Here is a 21,887-nt window from a genome sequence, read left to right as displayed (position 1 = left end):
TGGGCAAGGACTTGACTTGGTGATCCTCTTATCAGCATCCATCTGCGCTCCTTTTTTTTTTTATCAACGTCCACCATATTTAGGTTCGACAGGGGTAACTAAATCCAACAGAGGTAAAGTAAACTTTGTGATTCATAAAAAGAGAATCAGTCACAGCAGCTGTAGCTCAATCTACTCAAACACCTATGTTTTCCATGTTGAAATGGTAGGCCCTGTAGTCTCTGGGAGGAGTTTGACTTCCCCAGAACTCCTCAGGTATCTGAGACAAAGTCACATTAACTGATTAGGTTGTGAAATATGATGGAAATTATCATTTTAGTTCAAGAAGATAAAGTTAAGGATGAGATGACTTTTGGACTTGTGGTACCTTCAGTCTCCAGTGCCCAGGCGATCTTTTAACAAAATAGCTGTGTGTGTACCACCCAGCACTCAGAGGATGGTCTGGAGGTACACCCAGTAGATCAACGATGCATCACAACTGGAGACAAAACACAGCATCACATCAAGATATGCAGCAAGATGTTTCTTACCCCCCACCCCCGCCCTCTCAGTACATGGATGCAGCAGTTGCTGATCTTACAGGAGGAGAGAAAAAAGGAAGCAAAGTAAGTAACTTACAGCATCATATTCAGTGATCCCAGGGAAGAGCACGTCACCAAGGACCAAGGACCTCTCTGACTTTTCTAACTCTCAGTCACTTACCTGTATCACCCGAGATTTTCAGTTGATTCGGTTGGGTTTGTCAAAAGGTTTGGTTTGGTTCTTTTTATCATTTTACACAGTAAAGTGACTGGATAATTTTTCAGAACTGGCACCAAGCAAACTCCTGATGTGTGACATAAGTTCAAGAATATCATATTTCAAGAGTATCATAATATGTCTAAAATTACAGCAATTGAGCTACAGTTCTGTCTGCAAAGTAGTTGCTTTTCATTAAAATCAAATGAAAAAGTAACCAATAACATTTATTCACTCTACTCAAGTATAACATTGAGTTACTGATACCTTCCATATTCTCTGCAGTCACCAGTGGAACAAACAAGACCCAAAAATAATTAGAAGGATCATTAGCTTTAGGACTACATAAATCATACTCCTCTCTGAGGAGTTTGTACTCCTCTTTGGTATGGTTTGGATCCACTACAAATCAATACAAAGTTGTCCTGAGTGATCACCTTTATCTTGTGGTCAAACATCACTATTCTGATGGGAGTAGTCTCTTCTACGATGACAATGCTCCCATACATAGAGCATGAGGGGTTCAAACCGAGATGTTTGCAAAATAATAACCCATGTTTTTTTATGGGTAAACATAATAACTTAGTGCCTTCAATTTGTTGAAGTCAAGCAGGGTTTGGCCTCACCTCACCTCACCTTGGTGGCACTCTTTGCCTGTGAGGCTCCTTGTTTTCTGTGGCAAAATACTAAAATAACAGTAATAAATAGTAAAAATTGTAGTTTTCTCTCCAGTTCTATGAGCATGGGTGTCCTAATGACTTACTAATGCCTCATCACTCTGACACTGTTGATGCATGTGGTTGGTCAAAGCATCAAAACTATACTATGTCTATAATGAAAGTGCCAGTGCAGCTCCTCTCCCAGCAGAGATCAGCAAATCTTCAGCCTCTGTGACCTTCAGGTTGAAGCAAATTCAACTCAACTCCAGTTGCAAGTTGAGACTTCTTCCTTGTTTACCTCTGTAATAACAGCTGAAAGCCATGATTTGGTCAAATGTTTTTTCTTCTCACGTAAAGCTGTGGAGGTAGATCATCCAGCACAAATATATTGTGTTCTTCTTTATTCTACTTTTTTCTATGGAGACAAATATAATGCTTCTATATGAATGGTGTGTGTTGTTTTGCAGTTCTATTAAAAATGGACTTAGTATCAGATCAGTAGTTGCTGTTGGCTAAAATAACTAAATACAAAAAATCCTGTATTTGGTATCAGTATTGGGATTTTAAAAAATTGGATCACCTATCCCTGCTTAGTGTGCAAAAGAGCACAATGAATCTTTCTGATAATGCTGTGCAAGATACAAGCCTGAGTCCAAGTATTTGGTAATGGTGGTCAAAACACATTGTTTCCACCTATTTTCCACAGAGCAATACACTGTGATCTTCCACAACAAGAGTTTACAAGATCTTACAAAACACAGGCATCTCAAATGCTACCTCAGTACAGATAAAGTCACGGCAGTACTCTTTACCATGATCTTTTATCCACTTGGCAGGAAACACACTGGGAGACAATATAGCTCCAAGTTTGGAAGCAATCTCTGAAACTTCTTTGAGCTCATGAAGTGTCACCATCTTTCCTGGACTTAATCTTTTCTTGCTAAAAGACTCCTGATACATTGCCATACAACTTTGATGCTTTTTATCTAATGCCACTAGTGTTTTTAAAGTTTTTTAACTGTTTCTTCAAAATGCATGCACCACATGACACACATCAACTAGGCCAATGTTCCTAATATTACGACGGTAGTGTATCATGAAGTGATGCTATAGCAGGAGAATGATTGCAGGAAACAGGTGCTTGAAAAGCAGATGAGGATCAGTGATTAAATGTTTGAGGTAAATGGCCATGCCGTCTGACAGGACAGGTGAAAATACAATGTTCACCATCTGTAGAAGCAAAAGTAGAAGATGCCAGTGTTTATCATCTTTCTTTATTAAATCACCAAATATCAGAGGCACATTACGTGGTAAGCACCAAGACTGTATGGCCTTCAATCCCAAATCATTGCTTCCATCAAACAACTTTACTCCTGGTGGATGATTTCGCTGCTGATAAGCTTCCTCATCCCAGCGCTGTTCAAACAGCTGAGCAGCCTCTGCCAGTTTGTCTTCCTCCATCAACAGTGCAACAGGCAACTCCACCTTGCCTGAGAATGCATGCTGGTCAGCTTGAACCCATTCTACAGCCCTTCTGCAGTCATGGACAATTCAAAGGGGGCAGTAGGAAAGTTTACAACACGTTGTACAGCGTTCGACACCAAGCTTTCCACTGTAAAGAATTATTGAATGACACATCTAAGACAGAGAAGAACAAATGTTATGATCATAATGCATAGACTTCAGTAATAATAAAATCATTTGTATAGCCAGCAGAGTCTTTACATGATGTTTAAGTGTGAAAACAGTTTACTTCAGTATATACATCTTCATCTACACCGAACGGTCTGAACTATAGAAAAACTTTTTTTATGTTCTATGTTCTCTTGAACAGCTAATAACCAACGTGGACATTCATCTAAAACAAATGCAGACCTTTGCCCTTCTTGAACTCATTATATAAATGTTCAGCACACATATGAACAGTTAGCTTATGTTACCCACAGAAAGAGCAAACCCTATCATAAAACTAGCACGAAACGGACCAACGTAAGCCACCATTGGCTTAACTAACTTGAAGATGACAAATAGTCTATCCATCTTTTTCACTGTTTTGGATAGAGCAAATAAGTCCTAAGTCATAAGACCTTTGCTACAGGTGTATTGTACAGCGAAAAGGGAATGTAAGAAAACAAATCAGTGCATCATTTCTATTCAATTTATTTATTTATATAGCGCCATATCACAACAAAAGTCATATCAAGGCACTTGTCATATAGAGCAGGTCTAGACCATACTCTTTAAAATAGGTATTTACAGAGAGAGACCCAACAAATTCCTTCTCTGTGCCTGACAGCAGAGGGGACCTGAGAGCAGAGGCTACAACGAGAGGGGCTCCACAGTGGAGGCCTGCAGGCAGACCCCTCTCAAGTTAATGGTTAAATTGTGTGTGAGAAGATCACAATGTTAATGGACACAGTAATATACTAAGACCTTTGTATCCATAATACCTGTGAATATAGTGCAGCAGTATTTTACATGCTGAATTTGAAACTCAACCGCTTCCAGAGAATGGAGAAAACAAATAAAAGGTAAAGTAAAGCAGGGAGGGGGAAGTCTCAGTGGGTGAGACTCTATGTCTCTCTGTCTCTCTCTTTGACACCCTCCCCCCACAGTTGTCACCTGGAAGCTTTCCGTCAGTCCCCCCCTCCACCCCCCACACTGGAAGCCAGAGATGAGAGCTATTCAGAGGAATGGCCTCAGGCGCCGGCCTCTACAACGCTCAGCTCAACAACCCCGGCTGCTTCAAGAGAGCCTCTCTTTGGGCTTCAAAAGCTTTCTACGAATGGGAACCAAGTTGGCTTCCCACCATAGGCTGCCTCCATAAAGACCTTTTTTAGTTACTTGGCTTAAAATCAATATGAAAGGGTAGAACCACAAGCACTCTTGGGATTAAGTGCAGAAAAGGAAAAGGATTTAAACTGACAAAAAGTGAGATTCCTCGATACCTTTAACAACTGATATTTGAAGTCGAATGAAATTTGGGATAATATCAAACCCCAGGGGAGGCTGAAAAAGCCCTATTGCATCAACAAAGCCTGACAGAGAGCTCACAGTCTGACAGAACAATACTGATCTCTCTGTGTGGCATTATGCATTGAAACGTGTGCCATGTGAGATTTCAGTATCCACACAACCCAGAGAAATACCACAGACAAATAACATGGGGGCAATTAGGGAATTAAATGTGAGTTTGTTGTATTACTGTGTTCCCTGTCAGGTTGGGTTTGTCACTTTAATCACATAGAAATCACGGGGCAGTCTGAATCAGCCTGGAAACTGTCTTGAAATTTTATCCTGATGGATGATGGTGCTTAAATTTATGACAGGGTAATAACTACAAAACAAACATACAAAGACGCCAGTGCAAACACAAGCGCACAAATATTACCGGTACTTTATTTGTACCTACTGAAATACATTAAAGTTTACACAGGATTCAGATATTAGAGTTCAGACAAGGACTAAAGATAGTGAAAATAAAAAAAGCACTGTCTCGCACACCTACAGCACACATACACACTCTTTGAACAATGTTGTTTCCATGGAAATGGTATTTTAACCTGCATTAGGACAATGTATTCCTTTTTTCAGTATCGGCTCACCTTTCAACAGCTTTGTTAAAGATCGCTGCATGTGGCGACTGCACTCGCTCAGAACTTTAGTCGACTGGATTAAAGTGGCATCCAGATGTTTGTTTCGAAATGAAATCTGAGCGCTCAGACAGGCCAAGCAGCATCTCACCCAGCAGACCAATGATATGGTAACAGCATTAGAGTTGACATAGTGTTTTATTACAGTCCTGGGCAATCATCAGGATCATTCATCTGCACATTCAAACTCTTTACTTTCTCATTTGTCAACCCAGTAGCTTGGCTCGGGGCTTAAGCCAGGCCATAGCAAGCTAGCATGTTGTCTGTGATGTATGGTGCTATGATAAGCATCTGTGAGCAGGAAATATGGATCTGTGTTCATGATGTGATTTTAAATGTCCAGTCTTTGATGTAAATGCAAACAAACAGGTGATCTGACCAGTGACAGCAGAAGTGTGGATCTATTTTTCTGTCGCTAGAATTGATGTGCAGAGCTTATGTTATTGGATTTACAGCGCATGATGAGAAAGGTAAATGGCTCCAGCTCAGGCTGAGAATATATTCTGAGTTGCAGTGATTTTAGGTGCTCTGGTGCTCCAGAGGTAACACAACATCTAAAGACATGCGCGTCAGGTGGAATGAAGGCTCTGAATTTCCTGTAGCTGTGAGTATGTTTTTACCTGTTAATGTGTCTGCTCTGTGATATACTGGCAACTATGGACGTCACTGTATAGTCAGTGTGCAACCAGAGACTCACATGGTGACAGACAAGGTTACCAGTTCAAGCTATGAGCTGTAACTACATTAGCCTTTGTGAATGTTGTGTGTTGCTACAGCAGATAGAAGCACAATTCACAAACAGAAACAGTAACATTTGAGGACAGGAACATTTTGACGATAAACTGTTAATATACAGTTAACATTTGAACTCTGTGCAGATCTGGATGCCTGTCTTTGAGCTGCTTAGATAAGTTTGACACTGTTTGTGTACTGGTCTTTGGTTGTCTGTCCCTGATTGCCTGCCTCAAACACAGCGAGTATTGTTGTTACAACCTCTGCAAAGGAATTTATGTTCTCAGTTGTGTTTGTTTGTTTGTTGGTTTATTTGTCAGCAGAATTATGCAAAAAGTGCTGAATTGATTTGCACAAAACTTGGTGGAAGGATGGGACATGGGTCAGGGAAGAACCAATTAAAGTTTGGTGTGGATCCAGTAAATCTTTCATATATCCTTTTTCCTTTTATTCTTCCATTATTAAAGACAGACAGACGTGTAGGTTGTTTGGCCTTGGTGGATGTATGCTCTCTGCTGAGTGTCGCTCCAGTTGTTACTGTGTCTGCCTTCCTCATTGTTCTTCCCTTTGTGTTTGATGTCAGACTAGAACAATGTAGGGTTATTATGCTGCTCTTGTCAGTGTCAAAAGAATCACTTCTCCTGTACCTACAACATTTATGATACCTATGGTATCTATAGCCCTGTAGAAAAACAAGAACTATCACATTTCAGAATTTTGGCATCAACTTGTCACCGAAGTATCAGTTCTGCTAACATCCTCATCCCATCTGAAGTGTACTGACTCTAACCCCCCATGATCCTGAACATCATATGCTGTAAGATACTGCTGATTATTGTGGTATTTAAATTATGGACATAAAATAAAACAGAATAGAGCACTTGAAAGATTAGCTCTTTGTACTGTATCAATGGCAGGAGGTTGATATTTGTGGTGTGAGTGAAATGTTTGAACTACTGGATGGATTATCATGAAGTCTGACATTCATGTCCCCATCAGGATGATTTCTAATGACTTTGATTACACCTGCAAGACTAATGACATTCCCATCAACCACTCCTGTGCTGTGTGGTTGGTGCTAATTAGCAAATGTTAGCATGCTAACACACTTAACCAAGAAGGTGAACATGGCGACCAGTAAACCTGCTTAACGTCAGCAATGTTAGCAATTTAAACTTCTTTTTATGAAGCAGTTTCTTCATAAGAGACACAATAGTTTTTGTTGTTTATTTCTGATGCCAGAACTCATTAGTAAGTGACATTCAAGTCGATGCCTGGCAGTCATAGATATTGCCGGTGCCACCTGAAAAATATATTCTTCTAATAAAAGTTATTTAAAATTACCATCACACATCACAGTTTGGTGGCAAGGTCATCTTTTTTATTCAGATTATGTTGATGCTAGCATTTATACCACACAATATTAACATGCTCTTTGAGCCCATCAGAAAAAAATCTCATAACTTCAGAGCCTTCCAGAAGCAGTTTAGCGAGCGCTGAAGGTCAGTACGGTAATCCTGTGGTATCTTCTTCTATTTCTGCACACACCCGGTGAGGAACATTTGGAATATTTATGATGGAGATTTAAAATGGCAAAGTGAGTTTTCCAAGGCTGAAGGAGTGATAAACACAATGAATATGTCATATCACTGTACTTTAAGGTGCCATAAAACAAGCTGCAACAAGTAAACACTCACCACAGCTTGGCTACATAAGTTGTCTTTTCTCTCACTGCATTGTTTGACTGCTTGTTGGTTGTTGGGAGTTGTCATTCACAGTACGGTTTCCTGACAACTGCAGCTGGAGTTCAGGAGGGGGGTTGGAGGTAAGGGCAGTTTGACCAGTTCCTTAAGGAGGCTATTATCCAGTGCTTCCCTGGTGTGCCCTCTTTCAGTGTAGGTTAGTTGAAATTCTCAATATGTGACTCAATCTGCTCCTGCTGGCTATTAAATATTGATACAAGGCCTTCAGGTTTTTGACGTTGAGGTTTTTTTTATTTTTACTACAATTTGTACTCCCTTCTCTGCCTTTGTCAGCATCTCAGACACAAATATCTCTCATCTAATATGTCACAATGATCTATTTATTTAGTAGATCACTCACAGATTGAATGATCCAAAGTTGTTTTTTTTTTGTTCCCAGAAGATCTGTGAAGTGTTCCCCTGCACTCTGTGGCCCTTTTCATACCTGGAATTAGCATGTGTCTTGGCTGATCTGATCACAAGTGGACAGCATGTGTCTCGACAGCATGTGTCTTGAGTGACCACTGTTTTTCCTGCTCTATATGCAAAAAAACATGTTTATCATTCCTGTTTGCGAAGACCAACCGAAATTTAAAGGAGAAGAAGAAGACATCAAAACAATACACACTGGGTCTGGGTGTGTTCCAGGCTAACCACATCACCCAAGATGTCAGGTCATTTATTCCAACAGCCATCAGACTGTACAATACCAGTCTGATTCAACAATAAACCTGCACACTGGACTTCACTTTCTGGTCACTATTTTTTCTCTCTTTTTTACTTTCATCTACCTCACTGTGTATCACAATTTTTCTGTAATACAAACTGCACATCTATGTTTTTTGCATTTTAATATTTATCCTTCTGTGCCTTTTACATTATATTATATTTTGTATCTATTGTCGATTCTTCATTCTTGTTTTTGTTCTTGCTGCTGTAACGAGTGAATTTCCCACAAGTGGGATAAATAAAGTCTATCTTATCTTATCCCTTATGTTTGATGCACTTGTAATATATCTCTACGGCTTTTCTAAAATTAAGAAGTTGTAGTCAAAGCCAGCTTATGTGATTTGAGAACTAACTGAGTACTAATGAGTGTGTACTTAGTTTAGCAGGTTGTCCTTCAGTGTGGCCTGGGACACATTCACATACACACTCTTTTTCATCATGTCTAGTGTTACAAACTCAATTTCAAAGTCTCTTTACATCAGTTTCTAAAGAGATGATTAAATTAGAGGAGTATAATGAAAAGCTTGTATATGATATATGACCCACCATACTCAGAAGAATTTTAGCATTGTATTGTTTGCAGAGTCAAAACTTAGTAGAGTGTAGTATGAATCAACAGTACAAAACTTTGTGGTTACTTTGTTTAATTCGTGTGTAAACAAAACCAGTTATGCTGTAGATCTCATGGGAAGAGAGCAGATCTGCAACTGAAAAATTTCTGTCCTGAATTCCTCTCTCTCTGCCAAACTCTGAGCAAACCTGGCAGGTTTATTCATGTCATTAAAATCCAGCCTGCTGCTACACATTTTCATTTTCTCAGTTGTAGAATGAAAACAGTTTTTAAGTTATGTTTAGTTATGTTGAAGTGTTCAGTGCTCAGTATTTAAGTTACATTGGACACCTCATGACTAATAAGGTTATTATGAATGACTTCAGGCAGATATTATCTCAGTGCTTCCTTAACTTTAAATTCTTGAAGGGGGTTTTCTTAATTATAAACATAGTTCAAATTCCATTTCGCTCCTAAACAACCAAACAACCAAGTTGGCACAGAAAACACATCTTAAAAATTTTGAGCTTTTCTCCATGTCAGGCACAATTTAAAGAAGAGACAGCTGAGAGGATGTGTTGGTAAGAAGAGGAATACTTTTACACTAGAGATGGGAACATTTTTACACGTGATTTATGTTAGAACATCCTCAGCTGAAGGCTGAGTGCTCACTGTAGTTAACAACTGCACCCCATAACAGTCACTGAATCAGGCCACTGAGGTCACAAAGCATGCCACTTAGGTTAGAACTTTTAATGTGGCAGCCACCACAACAACTACAGTGTTCTTTTCTTCATTATTATCTCCCTCCAGAGGCAGTGTGGAAGATAAAACAAGTTCTAGCATCACTCTCAACCTTATTGAGAGTGAAGGAGCTGCTTTAACAAACCTTTTACCCGACACACTGTTTCACCCACACTGTATGCCCTATCGGACCTCGCCATGATTGGTCTGATGGGAACATATGCCCAGACAAATCCCCCGTAGCTTGACGGCAGGATATTCTCAGTGTTGATGGAGCTATCGATCAGGCACACATTAAAATGATGTCGGCAGCGGTGACTGCCAATGGTGGAGAGGTCCATTAATCAGGAAATCGATGGCCTTGTCAATAGGCTGCCCTGGCGCTGACAATAGATGACAGTGTGGAGGTGGCGCTTAGGGTTAGGTGAGCAGAAAGCATTCCTCCACAGGAAGTCCATCCTGCCTCACTGCTGAAGCTCTGTCCTGTCCTCCTCCACCCTCAGGCATGACTCAATCATTTACTAAATCCTTTTAGGGACCGCTCAGCCCCTCAACTCATTGAAGGCTGAGAGCGTGAGCGGGTCATGAGTCATGAACTGGTGGGATATGAGTAAGTTCACTGTCAGCTTTCCTCCACCGGCGCCCCAGAGACAGTCGCCTCCATGACTGATGGGCACACACAGGTGAAACACAGCTCACAGCTGTTAAAGTAAAGCATCAGCTGTGTAGTACAGTACAGAATGATGTTCACTAGATTTCCTTGCAGCAGTGAGAGGGTCAGACCACTTTGAGAAGCAGTTACACACCTTCCATTTGAGGCCATTTTCTATTGCTGCTCACTTAGCAGCACAGTATATAATGGTACTGAAAACAATAAAAGAAATTTGTTTGTGGCATTGCATGGCAACACTGGTTGTGTTCTGACTTTTAGAGTTAGATGATTTTGTAGCAATAGGTCTTCTTGTTCTCTGTCCTCTGTTGTCCTGTAGCTGTTGGCCATTGATTGAATTTGTTGCTACAACAAACACTGCGCCAGCTCCCTGGCCAGCACTGAGTACACCAATAATACAATTGCAGTGCTGACCAAAGTGTCTTAATGTGGGGCATTCATCATAAATTCTGTCATATTAATCAAATATCTCACTATGCTAAATTATAAGACAGAACATTTTTTCATTAAATTTTCCTGCTGATGAAATGAAAGAGTTAGATCCATGGATGGTGACAGAGGGAGTGGAGTCATGATATTTCCCCTGTTTCACCTCTGAACAGCAGAGAAACAACCATGTTCACTCAGTCAGAGAAAAGAACAGAGTCTTCAGTAGATCTGACCTTCCAAGGAACAGGAGAAACCCACAGATAACATGCTGTGAAATCCAAATCTTATTTTTGGGACGGGTTCACCACCAACATGTCTTCGTTTTTTCTCCAAAACACTGTAAATGGCCTGTGGTTCTGGAAATGGCAATTTCAGTTGCTAGGTCAGTTCAGAGCTTTAGTCCAGACTGAAATGAATGAAGCTGTGATCCTCTGACTTTTCCTCTCATGCCACCAGCAGGTTGACATTTTAGTTTTTTTTATTGAATGAACTGCCACCTTTGTGATCCTCTAACCAAAGACTGTAGGTCTTATTGAGAGAGAGAGAAATACCTAAATAAACAAAACATTTAAGACTTTAATGAAATGTTTTAGTGAAGCTTAGTTGTGTCAAATGTGAAACACTGGTGCTGAAGGGAAGAGATACTTTCTCTTTCTCTTTGATTTCATGTGGCTACCACACATTTTGTGGATCCCTCTCCCCCGGCAGGAGAATAAAATAATTTGTCATGGTTTCATATTAAAGTCAACTTCATTTTCAGTTCAAGTATTGTTTTAATTTTTCTACTGGATTCATCACCATGTTGAAACTCCAAATGACCAGTGGAATCAGAGAACGCAGCAGCACGTCTGATGTCTTAAAATAGAACAAAGAATAACAGGCTTATTAAAATCTAATCTGGGTCACTGGATGAAAAGACAAACGTACCTGTAATGAGAAGAAGAAATCCACCGTAATATAAACTGTGCAGATGGGTGTGAGTGTACAGCCAAAGTACTTGAATAGCACAACTAGAAAATTACAATGCCACTCTACATGGGCCTGCAGGTTTCATTCTATTCAACAGCAGCTTTATAGTTGTCAAATAATTGCTTAGAGGGACTTGACTTTTCTATTTTGAAACCATGCCTTTTTCTGTCAAGCATTACATGAATGGCGGTGAAAGAACTTCCCGCTCATGTCTAGACCAGAAATTGGCAGGCAATCTGGCGTGGGTTCCCTCTTTGTGAATCTGTCTTTTAGTGAAAGCGGCAACTTGGAACATTCCCTTTTAGCAGTTTTTCCCCTCCTCTTTTCGATAAGTGAATTGAATTGCAAAGACCTGGATATAATTTGACTTTAGACATAACCAATTTATCTCACACCTCGGTGCAATCCGGGACCCTGTAATGAAAAGCCAGACTGAGAGTCAGGATTGGCGGAGAGTGACACCTGCTTCAGTTGGTTCAAATTAGAAATGCCAAAAGAAAGGAAGAAACTGTCAAATAGAAATGTGTCAGACATTTTACAGGTCTAATACTCTTGAAGGCTGGAGTGTTGAGGTTTCAGTCCAACAGTCTTTCAAAAAGTGTGATGCGAGCTTCGCAGAGCACACATGTATACAAAGACAGGAGGCATTTCAGGATACATGCCTGTCACCACCATCCATTCAGAGCCTGTTCTGCAGCTGCTCTCATAGATGTCTGATAGTCAGGAAATCTGACTTCCTACTTGGGTAAAATACAAAGAAACAGCTTTAATTCAGTAAAAAGAAAATAAAGGAGGATTTCTCATCCATGAAGTTTCTGAAATGCAGTTGATGCAACATGACGTTTTAAAATGTGTGTGAATTGGTTCTCCTCATTCTGATCAAAGTGTCAGAAGAAACAGATTATTGGCTCATTACTACTGGTACTATTTGAAATTGTCCTTTTGTGCCACTGCTGTGTCTAAGGTGTAGTTGAGAAATACTGCAAAGCTAAAAATCTATTGAGGTTCACCTTTCTGTTGTATGTGATTCTCTGGGGAGCTGGAAAAATGTCCAGCTCCAGTGTTTGTTATTGCTTTTTTGGAGTTGGCTGTTACCAATGATTTGAGTCTCCAATCGACCAATTTTCTATAAATCACAATAAACATGTTGCAGTTCAATGCAGGAAACATCTGTTAACATGTCAGTTCAGTGATAAAACTGCTGTAATGTTACATAAAATATGAGGGGAGATGATGATCTCATGTGATTTACAGTGTGACTCCATGCTGTTAAGAGCAGAGCAGAGTTATTTGTCATGGCTTCTTCTGGGTCTTGAGGTGAACTTCAAAAATCCATTAACTGCACTGTCATTATCAGCATGATTATTATTAACATGAAGACAAAGGATCTCACATTTGTGAGACGCTTGTCTGAGTTTACCTTCCCCTCTCCACCTCTTCTCATATTCTCACAAATTTAACCTCAAAAACAGAAAGTTATACTGATTACGCCAAATCACTGAAAGTTGTTATCGTGAAGCCTCCTGCTGAGAGCAGCTGCTCGGCTGTCGCATTAATCCGTGTTGCTTATGCAAATGTACACCCTTTTGAAAGGTTCTCCAGAAATATGATGTTATTTAGGCTGCCAATCATTGTTTATATAATTACACCATTACATGTTCTTGTTGAGTTTTGATGAACAACACCTTGATCAACAGCAGACTGAAAGACTTTGTGTTCGTGAAGAAACTTTTCTTGCTTTGCAGAAAACCTTCCCAACATGTGCAGTCAATAAACTTGGATTTAGGCTATTATCAGTAATGACACTGATGCATTTATTCCATCAATAAGACACAGATCATCTTCCATTGATGTCAAATCATTGGTTGAGACAGATGAAGCCAGTTTCTAATCCCATCGCTCTTTATGTCAAATGTAACCTTCTTTTTATCAGTGTAAATAATATGGGAAGAATCGGGTCAGTTGGATAAAGTGCTTCTATGTTTATAGGGCAGTGTTATGGTAACATGGAGAAGGGTTTCCAGTGATAAATGGGCTGACAATGCAGCTCAGAGGAGAGGAGTTAACATGAGGAGACCGCAGCTCCAGCATAAAGGTTCAATTGCTTTATTGATGAGGCAGAGGGAGGCAGTCAACAGCTGATTGTGAGTTTAATTAAGTGCACTTGTCAAGGACACAGGCCTCAGCTCTGCTGAGTCGAGACCATCATCTACCTCCTGAAAATCCCATCATCACCCTGCAGCACCCTGATGGGTAACTCCATGTCTTTGGGCACCACAGAGAGTCATCTCTGAGCTAACTGAGGTTTCACTCAGCTTCTACTCCACCTTCCATCTCCCTGCAGCCTCCTGCTCTGTGCAGTCAGCTCAGGAAGAAGCCTGCAGGACTGCCTGCCTTTTTCTTTTTTTTCTGATTTTTTTGTAAAATCAGAATGGTTTTTACACTGCAGCTTGTTGTCATCTACCTCTCAATTAAAACACAAACACAGGAATTATCCCAGACAAAGTTTTTGTGAGTTTGGCATAAAATAATGATGTGGACATTTAAAGCTACAGTGGCTTGTTATCTGATACACCCACCATGGAGCCCTCCTGCAGAACAGCTTGACTCAGACCAGGCTCATCTCCTGCCAGCAGCAGAGCTCACTGCTGTGTGTTTCTGTTTCCTGCTGTGTTTCCTGGATGAGATCTTTGCCCACAGGCTGACATAGGCTCAGGGTTTACCCTGTACCGACACCCTGGAGATTCATCATGTGTGTTTGTCAGGCTTTTACACGGGCTCCAAGGTCACCGCAGCCATCCATTCTTTAAGATGTTGCTTGTCGCTTTGATAGATGAGTTGCTAGCTCTTTGGTTGTCTGAGTCTTTGACTGTCATGCACTATATATCCACGACTCCATCCAGTCTCGCATCCCGGCCCTCCAGGTCACTGCTTGTCTGGGTTGTGGCAAAGCGTTGGTTTTCAGCAGGCTCCACACTCAGCTCCTGAGTTCAGCTTCACTGTGGTCCTCCATCAGGATGAGGTTAACCCCCCTGTGTGGAGCGGTGGTGTTGCACAGCATCTTAAAAACAACAGGCCAACAAAAAGTAAATACAACACATGTAAGGTGAAACAGCTTTGTGAATTATGAGACTGCACTTGAACTGGAATTGAATTATTACCAAGGCTTCAATAAAGAGGTTTAAATTAGAGCTGCAGCTAATGATTATTTTTGATTTCTATTTTTGATTTCTATTAATCTGACAGTTTTTTTTTGTGATTATTATTTTTATTTTTGTTTCTGAGGTGGTTTATTTTAACCAACCAACCATCAGCACAAAACAGCGAAAGAGAAAAAGATATTCAGATTACTAACAAATATTTAGAAAATCCAATCTTTTAATAAGATCTGGTGATCATGTGGTTACAATAATTATAATCTAATAGTGAGTTTTGTTATTTAACGTAGCATTGAACCACAGGTACATACTTCCATGTGTGCAGGAGTCAGCGCTCTGTCAGGCTGGCCTGCTTGGAAATGCATTGGAGTAATGGCTTTTATGTACTGCGGCTAATGGAGTGGGAGATCAGTGGTCAGTAAATGTGTCTTACTCCAATCAAGTGCAAGGCTTTCGAAGCCTCACTGCTGCATCCTCCACAGCCATAAAAGCTGTTGTTTTATTTCCCTCTCATCACCCAGTGACCCGCCTACACCGCCTGGTGTCAGTATTGGGCACAGAGATTTACAGCAGAGGTCAGAGGACGGGTGGATGTACAGTAGACCTGGGGGATGGGTGGGGGGGATGATGATGGGGTTATTGGGAAAACCAACTGGCTTGTAGAGCACCACTGGTTGCTTGGACACATTGATATGAATTATTGACGGCTTAAACAGTAGAATTGTGATCTCATGTGTGTCTTTTATCGCCACTGGAAAGCAGGAGTCAAAACAGAGCAGTCGCATGCAGAGCAGAGGAGCTGACACCAGGCCTGTTTCCATGTTTTATTTTCAAGAAAGAGGAGGAGAGAGTGTGCACAGAGTGCTGTGTTTGCTGTCAGTGCTGAGCAGTGTCTCCTCAGCATGTGAATGCATATGCTCCTGGTGTGCTCATTCTCCTTTATTTTCTTCGCTCTTCAAATTAGGCAGCCCTTGATAGTGGTATCATTTACAAATTTAAAGCTGATTCACAGGCACAGCATGAAGCTCCTCCTCAAGAATGAAAATTGGAGCACTCATCTGATACAGAGATTGACTGCTGAACCACCAAAATAATTGTTACCTCTATGGCAGGATCTGTCATCACAAATAATAGTTGGTATCCTTCACGTGCTCTGTGTGTGTGTGTGTGTGTGTGTGTGTGTGTGTGTGCTGTTGTGTGATGTGGTGGAGAAGAATATTTTCAGACATTTCAGTGACCATCGACTAGAATGGGATTGTGGGCCATGTTCCAGTGAATGTCAGTAAGCATGATGGAAAATATGGGCTTGTTGTGTACTTTTAACCAAGCATAAATATTACTGGGCTTCTGTGTGTAAGAGCCTCTCAACAACCTGTATTCTTGAGAAATCTATATTGAGATCAGTCAGGTGAGCAGAACACAGAGCAGCAAGGCAGACTGCTGAGAGAGGACTGTTTTGACTAAACAGCAGCAGCCTGCTGAGTGACTTTTGCTCTTTAAAATCTTTATTGAGAGGAAACATTTGTTTGTGAACCTTGATGATCCTTGATTAATGTCCTTAAAACCTTAAAACAGTTCACCAGTGTAGCCTGTGGTAGTTATTGATACAGATAGTAATTAGGGAGAAATAGTTTAAGCTCTCATTCTAGATTGCATTAATATTCATTTGAACACTAGTTATCATCTGCCTCTTCTTCCAAGACGTGATCACAGCGCCGAGGACTTCTTACAACTTTAAGTTTTGCCCTTAAGTTGAACTCCACCAAGAAAATCTTTGCACACCACACATGCACATCTCCAGGCAACGTATGTGTCTCGATCTCCCTCAGAAGTTTCATTTCTGTGCCACCACCGTCACACTTGAAGACAACGTGAATTTCTCCACTCTAACACTTGGGTCTTTCAAAGCTTCGATACATATTTTAATACAATCATGTGCTAGGCGCCACAGATAAATCCGTTTGTATAAGTCTGATAAAGTATCTGCCCCAGCTGTCAACCTATTTCCATGACAGTTGTGTAGTACCCAGGGCAAGCATTATATCATTCCAATCAATCAAATCTGACATGCTTTCACTGGAAATGAAGTCAAGTCCTTGAATGGCTTTAGTAATGTCATGGAAAACATGCACTGGTTTGGAAGTCGCCTGTATGTTGAGCCTCTAAAGTGAAATCCTGCTCTCAGGGAACAGTACGCTGGATTTCACAAGCTGTTGATTTCAGTTATTTTTCAGTCTTTATTGTGAATTCATTTTAAGGACAAACAATGGAATCTTACACAATCACATGTTTAGTGGAGATGCACCCTCATCTTGAGCTTTAGCTTACTGCTGCTGAATAATTTCCTGTCACTAACTGAGAGGAGACATTGTGTGCTGTAGACATTTCCACTGCTCAATCACATTACCTATTCATATCACACAATGTGATGAAACTCCTGCTTTCACAGCATCCATGAGCAATACAAGCTCTGCCTTGAGAGGTGGAGAGAAGTCCCAATCTGAGACTTTCAACACTTTTTGCATTGAATATCTGGATTAGTTCAGGTGTTATTATCCTTGCTAACAAAGATGAGATACATCTGCATTAATGCTGCCTGTCCTCTGAGAGCTAATGAAGAAATTATTCATAAGTGCAGAGCTGCAGAAGTCAACAGATAGCTCATGTTAAACCAGAGGAGGTGTTGTTCCTGTTGACCTCCTGAGACAGGGATTGATTGGCTGGCATTGTCACCAGACCTATACTCATCACACACTAAACCTTGAGGTGCATGCGGGTAATTACCCAGGATCCTTAGTCATCAAGCTATGTAAATCTCTCGCCAGCTCATTAGCAGGCTTTATCTGAAGAACACTTTTTCTCTTCTTTTTTCCCCAACTTCTCTGCCAAATGTTGCACCTCTCCGTGAAGCTTTGCTGAGCTGTTTATTTCTCATGTGTGGAACTGGAAACTGAGAAAAGCAGAGATGATGTAATGGTCATAAAACACTAATTTAAATATAGACAAACGGAATCATTAAAGATTTTTTTCAAATTTACAGTAAAAATTAGGGGGGAGAAATTAACATTCACAAAGATAATGGAGATGTTAGTACATTTACATCCTCTTAATGGAGGGGGATATTAAAAATAAGAGTCACCAGATTTGCTTTTGTCCAATTACTGAGAAATATCTTATTTCACTTTGCTCATGTGTCTGTATCATTTGCATTGCAACTGTCTTGTCAATATTATCAACCTCAGATAATTAGTCGCCATTCTGTGTAAGGAAAGCTGCAGGCCTGGTGGAAATGACTTTATTGATGAGCAAAGCAACACTATTGACTTTTCCAGTAAAGCAGGAATTAAAAAGCAGCATTTGTGTAGTAGTCATGAGATCCACCCCGTGTCAGTTTACCCTCGTTTTAATATTTCAGTGCAATTAAACATCAGATTAAACAAGACAACCTCTTAAACCAAGTGAGAAACGTACTGAGATAGAAAGTGAAAGACATAAAACAAAACCTATTTTCTCATAATGTATTCATTACCAGTTATACGTGACAGCTGTCTGGGTGAGAACTATATTCACTGTGACACCTTGAGAATGCAACAAAATCTGTTTGGTTAAGAGAATGCAAACAGAAACTCGATGAGCTCAATTTAAAAACTGAAGAAAGAAAGTGGTGTAAAAAGGCTCAAAATACAGAATATATGCAAAGATAGTCACTTTAAAAATGGAGCTGAGATTAAATGAGCTTTAAACTTCACATGTAAACTGAACATACTGTGTCACATGTGAGTTTTCTCTCCAGTCATTTCAGTATACATTTTCAAACACCTCGACATGAATTCTAGATGAATCCTATATAATCTATCTTCCATGTGCCCTTGTCCTTCCTACAAATATTTTACATGTACTCAGCACCACACTTAAGTAGCACACTCACACATGTTGGCTGCTTGTCTTGACATCTGGACGGACAGACGTCATGAATGTTGAATAAAGTTGCCCACCTGTCTAGTTTGGAGCTGTTGCATTTAATGTCAGGGCAGCGTGCGCTTGTGGACACACGAATCCCCGCAAGTTCATGAAAGAGGCAGCCGGAGCAGCAGCTCATTTCACATGCAGCGCCTGCTGAGGGGAAGCTAACGCCCCATATGCACACCAAGCCAGAGTCATTATGGAAATACATTTTGTCTGTGCTGGCTGCATTTTTATGTAGCAAGACAAAAAATTTACATTTTTATATTCTCTCTGTTCCTCTCTGTTCAGAGGCCCCTGGAGATGATCTTTGTGCTTTGTGTGTGGTGTGTGTGTGTGTGTGTGTGTGAAGCTTGTTGCCGTTATATCATCCCCTGGCATGCTGTGACTGCATGCGTAAATACATAGCCGCTGTGTGTTTTGCTAACAGAGTGTGTGTGTTGATGTGGGCTTTGTGGTTGTGCATGTATGAGTTTATGAATGAAGGAGTAATGGAGTGTCTGCACTTAAACATAACAGTGTGGTGTGGTGTGTGTGTGTGTGTGTCCAGGCTCGGCTGGGTGTTTGTGCTCTTCTTTTCACTTCACCAATATATTTTCTATTACTTCCTGTGTTATTGTGGTGGAACAGAGTCAGTGCTGCTCTGTGGTCTGGTACCACCCAAGTGTTGTCCCCCTGTCTGCTGACCCAACCACATCAGAACACCCCCTCCTGCCCCTCTGAGTGATTTGCAAGGCACAGCCGTCCTTCAACAATTGGTTGCATTTGCGAATAGAAGCATTTATTTCCTCAGCCCATCAAGCTGCCACTGGCCTCAGCCTGCTGTAATTGTGCTGACCACAGGACATGTTGCTGAAAAAATGCTCCGGCTGCAAGGAGAAAAAAAAAAAAAGAGAGAAGTCAAATATCTTTCTTCTCTTTGAATGGTTGGGCTGCAGGATGCATAGATATACAGAAACCACTATGAGACTTTAGAGGCAAAAAAGAGAGAAGTGCTTTCATGGATTCTGCTTCTTCTGCATGACGCTTAAAATGCAAGACTTGTAATAATTAAAAGGTGCAGTAAGTACATTTTTAGCTAGTCTGTAGCACAAAATGTCCATAAAATAATTCCAGTGACTCAGTGATTACAGGGCCAGAGGCTGAGATTTTGGGACTCTCTCTGGCTGACACTCAAACCAAAGGACAGTACAGAGTACAGTACACTCTGTAAGGCGTGTGTCTTTCTCTTTTTTCTTCTCTCTCTCTCTATGGTGTTATAAGCTGTAATCTGGAACCTGAATTTCCTGAAGGGAACCTCCCCAAAGGATCAATAAAGTTCTTATTTATCCATCTGTCTATCAAGAGTATTATGACCAAGCTCGATCAACCTCCAGCAGCTGAATCTCTTCTCCATTTCCATCCACCTCTCGTTTTTTTTTTTTTAATTAAGCATAATAAACATGGTTTATCAACATAATCAATTTTAGATAATAAAGAAAATAACAAAGCTTTCACTGCCATTTGGAACGTCCAGGTGATCAGATGCCCTTTATAAAACACCTTTTAAAAAGAATAACAGAACAACAAAACAGGATGTTGTTTCATGTTTGCAGTGCTACACAAAACAATTCTATGTGTGCTGTTTTATTTGGGAGCTGTGCCTCTGCTGACTGCAGCTGCTCTGCTCATGGGCTGCTGTTTGCTAACCACCCGGGCAGTACACGTTTGACTTTCACAGCCAAAAGGTTGCATAAAGACAACAAACCATGAACCAAATGTCAAATATAAATATCAAATTTGAACTTTAAAAGGCCCGTGAAAAAAAAAACAATCCACTGATACTTTTCATTCCAGGAAAATACTGACAAAAGCAGGAGCTGGCACTGAGTGTTGGCTTGGTGTTAGCAAGGGAGAACATGCTAATGAAAATTATAGAGGGGTCACGATGTGGAGCAGTACCCCTTTCTACACACATCTTAGTGACTATAATCCCCGGCACAAATCAAATCCCACTGCCATACTGAACCTGGATAATTGCAGACAGGGGTCTGATAAGCCCTTGTAATGGAACTCTGTCAATCAATTCATGCCATACACCCTCTCTCTCCTGGGTGTTTGCTCAAATTGAATGAAGAAATCCAGGAGCCACTGACATTTAGGTCTACTGCACCACCGATTGTGGGAAGAATGTTCTGGTTTAATTTCATTAACTGAGAGAAAGTAAAAGCAAATTTGCCGTATGAAAAGCAATTATAGCGCTGCTGACTGGAGCCTTTATGCTGGGAAAAGGTCCTCCTCTCATTGTCTGTCTGAGTGGAGAAGAGTTCCCACCATTTACTGCATGAGCTATTTATCATGCAAGCAAAAACACAGGCCTCACGGTGGGGTAATTGTATGACCTCAAGGTCACTGTGATCCAAACTAAACGATTTCATGAGAACTCTGCATCTCTACAGCTGTTATTCGTTTTGCTGAACTTGTTTAGGTGATGAGATGCATCCTGTTTTCATTCAGTTCTCAAGAAGAGGATATTCTTCATCTGTGCTCATCAGTCCCTGGACTACAGAGGCCACAGGGACCTGCCTTCTTCAGGTTCAGATTCAGACTACAGTTAAACAAACAGCACAGTGCAGTCACAAAATGAATCATTTTGAACTTTTATTAAACATTTTACAAAACACAAAAAGGTACACTATAATTAGTGTAAATGAAAGCAAGCAGTGGTTGTATTTACAAAAAATGAAGTGTATTACCATGATAAACAGAGCAGAATTAAAGTGTCAGGCATCCATTTCATTTCTCTTCTCTTTTAGTTGTTTTCATGATCAAACAGCACATGCACCCGATCATAGTTCTGTTTGTTTAATAAAACAAATTAGTTCTTCAACTGCAAATTTAGAAGTCATAAAAAAAAGCAGAATGATTTTTTTTTTAATAGATACACATAATGCAGGAGGTGACACTGCACTGAAACCTGCAGCTGATCATTTGTAACCACAGCAGCTTAAACAATCAAACTGAATTTATGGACTAAATGATCATCTATTTCCACAAGCTATTAAATAATTGAATATGTGACGTATGCATGCATGTGGACGATTAAGATGATTAAAGGAAGCTGACAGGGAAGAAAGAGAAAGTGAGCCAAGAGTGGAAGTTGTCTGACATG

At 40.4% G+C, this 21,887-nt stretch overlaps 1 protein-coding gene across 1 annotated transcript in view; it reads left to right on the top strand.

Annotated features, from left to right (window-relative positions):
* rnpc3 (RNA-binding region (RNP1, RRM) containing 3) overlaps window positions 1–21,887 on the top strand; it is a 142,964-nt gene that overhangs the window by 104,421 nt on the left and 16,656 nt on the right. The window lies entirely within an intron of this gene.

Source organism: Lates calcarifer, linkage group LG24, assembly GCF_001640805.2.
Source record: "Lates calcarifer isolate ASB-BC8 linkage group LG24, TLL_Latcal_v3, whole genome shotgun sequence".
Classification (NCBI taxonomy): domain Eukaryota; kingdom Metazoa; phylum Chordata; class Actinopteri; family Centropomidae; genus Lates; species Lates calcarifer.
Note: the sequence above shows the minus strand (reverse complement) of the source record. Positions and strands in the feature narration are given on the sequence as shown.